Source organism: Arachis duranensis, chromosome 4, assembly GCF_000817695.3.
Source record: "Arachis duranensis cultivar V14167 chromosome 4, aradu.V14167.gnm2.J7QH, whole genome shotgun sequence".
NCBI lineage: Eukaryota > Viridiplantae > Streptophyta > Magnoliopsida > Fabales > Fabaceae > Arachis > Arachis duranensis.
In genome coordinates, this window is record NC_029775.3 from 100,670,842 (window position 1) to 100,681,210 (window position 10,369).

Consider the following 10,369-nt stretch of genomic DNA (forward strand, 5'->3'; position numbering starts at 1 on the left):
TTTAAGCTTGTTTTATTATCTTTTAATTTGTTTGTATCTTTAATTAATTTAAAATTGTGATGTAATTAACTACATAGCTTCTTGTATGTTCTGAGGATCATCTACTATCCTTAGCCACGTGGTTCGTGGAATTCTTTTTAATTATTGTTTATTATCTTCTAGGGGGAAAATAATTTTTAGGAACGAGCTAGAAAGTGTTACGCATCAGTTAATTAAAATTTAGTCAATATTTAATTATTAAAAAATATAATTTTATACTATTAAATATAATTTTATATTATTAAAAATATTAATAATAATTAATTGATAATTATAAATCGTAAAATATGCTAACCTCTTAATATTCCTGTTTGAAAGCAACTTTTTGTTTCAAGAACAAGCATCTCATGCAAAAATAGCATTCTTAGAAAAAATGTGTATTTGTCCAAGATTTATGAACAAGTTGATATTATCATCAATCATGCATAATGCATATATTTGAAATCAACAATAATATTTAATTAATTTTAATTTTAAGGATTAAATTTTAAATATTATATTCTAATAATATAAAAATAAATTATTCATTTAAAGTGTTAGTTAATATTGTAAAAATTATTTAAGGAAATCACTTTATTTCATAAACTAAAATTATTAGAAAATTATATTAATTTTTATTTTAACTTTATGTAGATAACAAAAACGTAAGAACCTCATCGAATCACAGTGAAATTGTTTCTTTCATGTTTATTAACTTTAATTTATTCATCAAATTCAATTAAAATAGACCAATTATGTAAATGAAAAATTAATTATTTTATCTTGTGATAGACATGTTAAAAAGTATATTACTGTTTTAGTTTTTAACATTAGTTAAGTTTTATTTTTGTTTCTATTGTTTAAAATATTATATTTTTTTTCAAACGTTTTATTTCGTCATATTGTTATCCTCTTATAAAATTAAAAAAATTTTAAAAATATATTTTTTTTCTATTAATATCTTTTTGTTTCTCTTATTCTCTTACTATTTTACTCTCAAAAATAAAATTATTATGTACATTTAAAACAAAAATAAAATAGTTCAAATTTTATGGATAAAATTTGAATTTAATTTAATTCCAATATTAGAAACTAAAATAGTATTTGTCCATGATAAAAGATAGAGGGCTGCTACACATACAAACTTTTTTGGTTTACAAGCTATACAAGTTGGTCCAAGTTTAAGAAAAAACACACGCACCACTCCTTTAAAATCGAGCGTCCAAGGCACGTGTTTATTATGCCGCACTCTTCCTCTTCTTCCTCAATCAAAACGCAAACCATCAATATTCGCACTCTTCCTCTTCTTCCTCGATCAAAATGCAAGCCGTCAAGATTTAAGCGACATTCGAAACAAAAGATACGTTCCAACTTCTCGCGAAGAGTAGAAGAAATCAAGAAAAAATGATATAAATCTCCATAAGAAATCACCAGAAAAAACGAAGAAACATTATTCAAGGTACTGTTTTACTGTTCTTCTAGATTTTTTTTCTAGATTGTCTTTGCCATGTGCCTCATCCTTAACCAGCAAAACTTTAAAAGATTTCAAGAAGAAATATACTGTCTCGCCCATGTTTTGGGTGTATTTCTTAAATTCTTTGGGTGTATTTTTGTAACCGTTTGGGTGTATTTCTGTAATCCTTTCTGTAACCGTTTGGGTGTATTTCTGAAGTTCCATTATCTTCAAAATAATTTCAAAACTTGATTTTAGAAACCATGAAAATCGAAAAAAAAGCGAAGCAAGAAAGAGATCCAACAAATTTGGCAAGAAATTCGAAAAAAGAAACAAATCTTTTAAAAAATAAAAGTTATATATTTGCGCGTTAATTAATTTGAATTGATTTAAAAGTCTGTTAAAGATGCACGTAATATAAGCAGCGCTTTTAGTAAATTTTGTTTTCTTCACATTTATAAAATTTGTAAGCACAAAATACTTGTATGTATGTAGAGATTAATCCTAAAAGATGATGCTCTCCATATATATGGTGCTTTTAAGACGAGTTTTGCTACCTGTATTTTACTAGAGACATCTATAATCTATTTAACTATAGAATAGTCTTCACAAACTTTATATGATAAAATATGATGATCTCTATAATCTCTTGACTTCATTGCATTGCATGGCACGCATGAACAATGCCGACAACTTAACCTAATGATTATACAGCATCATTGACGTGGACTAATTAATTTTAATTAGGTTAAAACAAAAAAGTAGAAGAATTAAGGGAATTCTGACTTTACTTAACGCCCCATTCTACAACCGAAGAGTTAACCTCTTCTTGATCAAGGGTCGTATAATTATGTGTGTTTAGACCCATGCATCGTCTTTAAGGCCCCGTTTGTTTGATGTCCATGTCTTGCCAAGACATAGACACGGTGGAACGTGTCTATTGTTTGGTTTGTGAGACACCAAAATAAGAAGGACACGGTTACACACAAACATACACAAAATACATGTATTTTATGTCTCAGTAAAATGGTGGGACACGAATTTTTAGTGATGGACACGGATCTGTTATTTTTTTTTTAGACTATTCTATCCTCATTCATTTTCTAAAATTCCAAATCTCTCCCTTTTTTTATTATAAACCCTAACCAGTAATTTCTTCTGCAATTGTTTTGCACCATTGAAGCTGTACCACCGTCGCACATCATCTTCGTTTTCTGCCGACTCTCCTCTCTGATTATTGCGTGTTGTGCTCCGGTCACGGTGAGCTTGTGGTGCTACTCCACCGCCTTTGCCTCTCCGTCCTGCAGCCGCATTAACCTCCTCCTAGCTGTGCTTTGCCTTGCCTCTGGTATTTTTCTCTTATGATATATATATTTAATTTTGATTATTGATAAGATGTGTTATTATTAATTGAGTGCTATTCTAATGTTTGGGTATATGGCTGATCGAATTGCAGGTACACCCAGGATTTCTTTATAATTACTCATTTTATTTTCATCTGAATTCTTTAATAAACAATGGATAATCTTGGTGGTGGTTGTTTCAAAGCATTTTGAAGTTTGATAAGGTATTTTTCCTAATCAAAGAGGAAAAATAATGAAAAAAGCTATGTGTCTAATTCAAAAAGGGCAATTTATTTGTATTGTGTCTATAAAATTGCTTATTAATCTGCTTACTAAGTTGTTGATCAAATTGTTTGTATTATGTGTTGTAAAAATTGAACAAGTTGAATGATAATTGTTTGTAGAAATTGATATGTTAATTTACAAGTTTGAAAGGTGTGAATTTTTGAACATTTAATCATTCTTCTTACAAGTATTTTTTAATTTTCATGTAATTGTACGCATATGAATTTATAATGTATACTTTATTCTATGTTGTATAGGGTCGCAATGTTACGCTTTACACTCCAGGCAAGCCATTTCCGTTGTTTGAACATCTTGGGAACATTTTTGGCAAGGAAAGAGCTACTGGTCTTGATGCATGCAGTGGAAAAGATGCTGAAACTTGGCTGAAACTTTTAAGGTTGCGGTTGAGGATCAAGGAAAGCATGTGCAGGTACTAGCCAATGCAATGTACAACCTTTTGGAGTTTGTACGAGGAAAGGGCAGCATTCGCACGAGATATAATGGACAACTTTTAGCTATTGTTGGTGATGTTGGTGGTCTTAGTTGTTAACTTATTATATGTATTTTAATAGAACTTATTAGACCTTTTAGTGTTATTTTTTTTTTACAATTCGAATGCTAATCAAATGAAGTACACTAACTAGTTTGCAACTCTTTTATGCGTGAACAGAATTTTATTCATATTGTCCAGTTTTCTGTGTTGATTTTCTGCTATTATGCAATTAAGTTATCCATCAGGTGCATGTTTATTGTGTTGTGCAATTTGCACTTAAAATTGTGTAATCCTACCAAATTCTATTGAATTCTGCATTATGTATATTAATTTTCTGCACTTAAATTATTTATTAGGTAAGTGTTATTTGTATTGTGCAATTTTGTCTCATATTTGTGCAAAAATGCAAAATTTCATTGAATTCAAAATTATCTATGTTAATCTTCTGCACTTAATTTATTTATCAGGTGAATATTAATTGTATTGTATAATTGTCTCAAAAATTTATGCATTTCTGCAGATTTGGAATCAAGTCTTGCTTACAACTTGTATTTTCTTAATCCTGTGTTGATGTTTATAACCTGAATTCTTAAATTATGCACTTATATATTTGTGCAAATCATACAAGATATACTCCAAATACTATTAGCTAAAAAAAGAAACAGAGCAAACCAAAATAAACATAAAAGAAACAACTTTCCATTGAATTTTTAATTCATATAATTTCATTACAAATGAAGGACCCAGCAATCAATTGTGTATATGCTAAAACTATACCAATATAAGTCTTATGCTATTGTTTGTCATAATTTATTGTAAAGATACAAAGCCAAATATCACAAAAAAAAATACAACTCTCAAAGTCTATTAATATCCTAACAGCCATCATAAGATACTAGTACTTTGTCTTCTCCTCTTGTAGCTTTATTCCTTGAGATTTTTTTCCTTTGTTTGCTCCTTATGCATTTTTGAAGTCATATCTATCTGAAATGAGATAAATGTAATACAACAAATTGAACAGTTCACAACTAAAGAATTCAATAACAAAAGAAAAAAATAAAGTTCAATTACCTTCAGTACTTTATAAAGATAAAGCAATTTCTTTACTAATAGTATGAGCAATTCACTGAAGCCTTTACTCAAAATTTTCAACTTGGATTATGAAATGAATTAAAATAGGCAGAAATTGAGATCACAGCATTGAGGCCAGTGAGGCACTCAGTTGGAAGGCAAGGAAAGAATTCATGAGAAAATCATTAACAGATCAACTTTTGCCACACCAACCACCCTGCAACTTCCCTCTGCATCCAATCTCTCCCCTCTTCCCTCTTCCACTTTTCAGGTCACCCTTTGATTCTTCAGATGCTAGCACTGTCTTCACCATTAGTGGTGGAGCTCCACCTTGTAGATACTCCGAGCAGTAAACAAGAACTTGGGCCTTGAATTCAAAATCAACTAGCTTGTTACAAAGATGATTGTAAGAATTTAAGCTTAATCTTCACTATTGATGTAAGGATCACTTTGCCATATATATAAAATTGTAGAGTTCGAAGATTGTACTATGAAATTAAATTGGTTACCTTGCCAGATTCTTGGTTAACGGTCCTTGGAATGCTTCTAGGACTATATTAATCTTCAAGAATGGGATAGTGGCAAGGATCACAGTCACACGCATATATAAAATAAGAGTTATATGCTTAAAGAAGTCCTATGAGTACAGAAGTTAATTAATTTTGAACATTATTTGTAATGAATTTCAGCTAATTGTAAAAAAATCTTATTGAATTTTGTAGTATCCACCCTAAATGGGTCATACAAGACGCAATAGCATTTTAAGTTTTCAACCCTTGTCAGGATATATTATCCATTACACTTTGAGAAGCAATGAGAAATTATTAACTTTGTAACTAATTCACTTTCATGGTACCAAGAACTTATCACATGCTCTGTAGAAAGTAACTAAAAAACATTGATACGAATTTAGAGAAAGACAGTGGAAACCTCCAGAGTATTTCGATGGTAATGAATAAAACCAAATATCAACATACGGCGCCTTCCATCGATGAGCAGTGCTCTGTGAGTACCGCTGGCTAAATGGACCTGCAAACACACGCCCTCAAGTGTCTATGTCTTAATGTCTATGTCTTAATACATACATAAACCAAACGCAGCCTAATATTCATCACTCAATTTGACCCCAAATACTTATATTCTATGCATGATATGTTGAGTTATTGTCTCCACGTATTGAATATATTTTGAATATAATATTTATCTAATAAGCATATTTTATATGTTTAACTATATTTTAATAAAAAATAAAAAATATTTTATTAAATATATTTAAATACATTTAAATATTATTATGTATCATTATATTAAATTTTATTTTTAATATTTATTTTTAAAATAAGTTTTAAAAATAATATATATTATTATTTATTAAACCAAAAAAATTATTTTAAATATTTTATATAATTAAAAACGACATTAAATACAGTTAAAATATTAATTTATATTTTAAAATTAATAAAATATTATTACAATTTATCTAAAAAATATTTTATATTTTAGGATAAAATATTACTATAATCCTTAATATATGAGACAAATCATAATCTAATTCTTAACGTTTCAAATGTCATATTTATGTCCCAAAAAATTTTAAACAATTTAATATTGTCCTATCGTTATATTTGACAAAAATAATTAACAAAATAACTGACGTGGATATTAAAAACATTGTTATTAAGTTATATCTTCTCGAAAAATATAAACAAAATTTTTTTGTGACACTTTTTTATCGATCTCCTTCTTGTAAAAAAGATTTTAAATCTTATCAATCAATCATCAATACTCCAGAATAAAAAAAACATTTATATTATAATTAGTAGATTAATTTTATTTATGTACCGAAATCAAATGTTATTCTCTTTAATATGTTAATTATTTGTATCAAATTTAATTGTGTAATAACATTGAATACATTTAAAATTTTTTGAGACTGATATAAAAAATTTGAGACTATTTAAAAGAAATAAAATATTTAAAACTTAGTTATCAAATTAAAATTTGGTCTAAATATTAAAAACTAAAATAATATTTTACAATATATATATAAAATGTGTATAATGGAAGTTTAGGGAATATTAGAAATATAATTATTAGTGGGGAGATTCTACTATGCTGAACCCATTTCCTTTCTTTACATGCTGATGACAAATGGAGAGGCTGCTGCGATGACACGCGTTGAGAGAGACTGCCCAGGAAAGCTAGCTTTCTGCTTTGCAACAGAATATGGGTCCCACACACTTTTATTCGTCGGTTACTTTTCAGGTGTTTATGTTTCTAACGTTGGATTAAGTAAGGTGTTAATTTTTTTGTTATTAAGGTTGGTAGTTGTTGCAAAAATGTGATGGGTTATTTTACAAAAAAAGGTTTGGGTTTAGCCAAAAAAGGCCTTTGTCTTATTACTAATAATGGATTGTAAGACCACCAAAAAAGAGGATTGGATTAGATTGACCCAAAAAAAAAGAGGTATATTTATCAGGAAAAAAAATTCGGTTTTTAATGTCTTAATGGAAAAAAGAAAAAACAGGTCTCAGGAACAACATAACTAGGAATATCATTATTCATTATTTCTGTTGTTCTTTCATAAATACAATAAAAAATTATATTCTAAAATTATAGACTGTTTGCAAAATTAAATTATTGAACAATAACATTTAATACCATAATTATTATTTCTGTTATAGGCCATACTATGTATATCAATAATTTTTATTGATTATTTAATTTTATGATTATTTATTTTCATAGCTTTCGTATTTTTATTTTAATTTATTTTTATAATATTTTTTTTTACTTTTTTTCCCCTCATATTTATGTTTCTTATTTTTATTTGAATTTTCATTCACTTATTTATGTTAATTGAAATTATTAACAACTTAGAAAAAATAAAAATTATAAATGTAGCGATAAGAAAATCGAGTAATAAAACAACTGGGAGTACCGTACTATCTACGATACAAGTAAATAAAGGTGATTGTTATTGATAATTCATTTTTAAAAAATGATCTTTAATTTCATAAAAAATAAATTAACACTTCATTTTCAATTCAAAAATTATATATCACTATCTTTTATCTTGCCAACAAATATGGTCACAACTTTAATTATTAAATTATACATTATTATAGGCTTTTTCTTATGATATTCTTATTTAAGACTTTTCAGCAAAACAAAATATTTTGTAACATGATAAACATACCTCTTTTTTTTGGGTCAATCTAATCCAATCTTCTTTTTTGGTGGTCTTACAATCCATTATTAGTAATAAGACAAAGGTCTTTTTTGGCTAAACCCAAACGTTTTTTTGTAAAATAACCCATCACATTTTTGCAACAACTACCAACCTTAATAACAAAAAAATTAACACCTTACTTAATCCAACGTTAGAAACATAAACACCTGAAAGTAACCGACAAATAAAAGTGTGTGGGACCCATATTCTGTTGCAAAGCAGAAAGCTAGCTTTCCTGGGCAGTCTCTCTCAACGCGTGTCATGGCAGCAGCCTCTCCATTTGTCATCAGCATGTAAAGAAAGGAAATGAGTTCAGCATAGTAGAATTTTCCTTATTAGTGTTACCTTTTCTCATCAGTTGAAGTTTTTGGGATGAGTGGTTTCATGACATGGTATTAGAACTCTAGATCCGAAAGGTCAAGAGTTTAATCATTGATAAACCCACAAATTAGTTTAAGTTTTTGGAAAGATGTTTATTATCTCTAATACTCGGATGGTTATTCTAAATAGTATGAGGATGTTCATTTTGTAACTCATATAACCCATTGAACACATTATATAAATATATAAGCCATTGTCTCCTAGCGGGACTCTTTTTATAATTGATTGAATGTTAACAAATTTTACCAAATTAAATTACTTGTTACGTTAAGCGTGAAATGCGCAGTTCATGCTTTAAAGAAAACTGTTTCTTTGTGTTCGTAAACACACTAGCTAGGTGTGATATTGATGGTAAAATACATGGTTGTAAACTAAAATTTATTATATTTGTGATCAATAATATATACAAGTAACTAAACTAACCCCTAATTCAAATGTATTTATAATCACTACATGAAGATTCTATACGAAATACGTGTCTCACGCTCCATAGGGTTGGTTTTGAAAAAGAAAAGAAAAAACAGCAAATAGTTAACATACCTTAATTTTGAAACTCTCAAGGTGAGTCGACTCATGTAATAATACTTAAATACAAACTAACGGGTTCTATTTTACTTACAAGTTAAATAAATTAGTGTTAACTTCATACATTTCAAATTGAGTTTATCAAAGATAAATATAAAAAATGATTAAAGTGAGAATAAGATTTTTGAAAATTTTAAATTCAGACTAATTAGTTTTTTAAAAAATATATTAATTTAGTCTTTTAATATAGTAAACGTAAATACATCACGTAAAATTTAAGTATGGTGTTTATTACCTGCTATGATATATTTATTTATAAAAGATCGTAATGCAGATAATTAATAATTTTTGAAGTGAAACTTCACTTGTTTTAGTAGAATTTATAATAAATACAAAGTAATTAATAGATAAAAGTTATATGAAAAGTTAAAAGATAATAAATGTCTCGCTGTCTAAAATTACATCATTTCCATGCTCATGTGGTAGCAACGAAACATGTACATACCAATGTATATATAACGAAATGTCGAAATACATGAACAACTCCATTTTATTTAGTATTATCCATTGACGGAAAGACATACATGTCCATTGTTTGTGTTGAGTTAAAAAATTAACTAAATTAATTAGTGATGACAAACATTATTTTTGACAAAATAAATAATTAGTGTTGATTAATTAATTAATGAGTATATGTTGTTAATTATTTATTATTATGTTGCAGGCCTTAATTAAGTTGAGCAACCCAAATGAAATAGAAAATAAAACAAGAGGTGGTAGGCTGAAAGCAAAATTGAGAGCACAAGGAAAAGTAAAGAAAGAAGTCAAAAAAATCATAACGGGCCAAGCATATCACAAACTGATCCAAGTCCGAGTTGATTTTATTTCCCTCCAAACTTGATCTCACACCACAAGCAACGTTCTTCTCCTCTCTAACAATGTCAAATCACAAACTTTAGAAAAGTAAGAAAGAGAAAGAGAGAGAGCTTCTTTCATAAGCTTTTCACCAAAGAAGAGAGAAAGAGAAAGATTAAGCTAGAAAGACAGATATCAAATCACCAAGTTCAAACCAAATAAAGCTTAGGTTAAAGGTAACCCATTTCCTCTTGTATGCATCAAATCTTCATCTCTTCTTCCCAACACTCTGCTCTATCCGAAATGGGATACAAGGGAAAGAGGATCTCTGTTCTTCTCTGCTGTGTATCTACGGTCTTAAACAAGATTTGGGGACCAAGTTGGTTTTCAAGGGTTCAGATCAAGTTGACCATTGGAAGATTTCTATGGTTGCTGTTTTATGGCTTTCGGCCAAGATGAGGAAGTCAGAAGGAGAGTTTCTACTCTGAGGATTAAGGAGAAAAAGTGAATCTGTGGGTTGGTGAAGCTCGGAGCTCAAGGTGTTGACCTTGGAAGAAGAACCAAGCAACATGCAAGGAGATAAAAGAAGCTTGATGTTCATTCGGAAAGCAAGGAGAGAAAACCAGAGAGTGAGAATAGTGTTCTGTTAAGAAGTTCCTTTACTTGAATAATGCTTTCTTTCAAAGAAGCATTCGGCCAATACTGAAGAACTG

General features: G+C 28.6%; 1 long non-coding RNA gene across 2 annotated transcripts; it reads right to left on the minus strand.

The window, feature by feature from the left end:
• Window positions 1–4,269: 4,269 nt before the first annotated feature.
• On the minus strand, window positions 4,270–5,702 carry LOC127746761 (uncharacterized). Of its 2 annotated transcripts, none has more exons than XR_008008459.1 (2): window positions 4,664–5,702; window positions 4,270–4,572 (listed from the first exon to the last, which is right to left on the minus strand). It is a non-coding gene; the product is annotated as an uncharacterized LOC127746761 (long non-coding RNA). The 2 variants fall into 2 exon arrangements; XR_008008458.1 differs by having other exon boundaries at window positions 4,270–4,576.
• Between the last annotated feature and the right edge of the window lie 4,667 nt (window positions 5,703–10,369).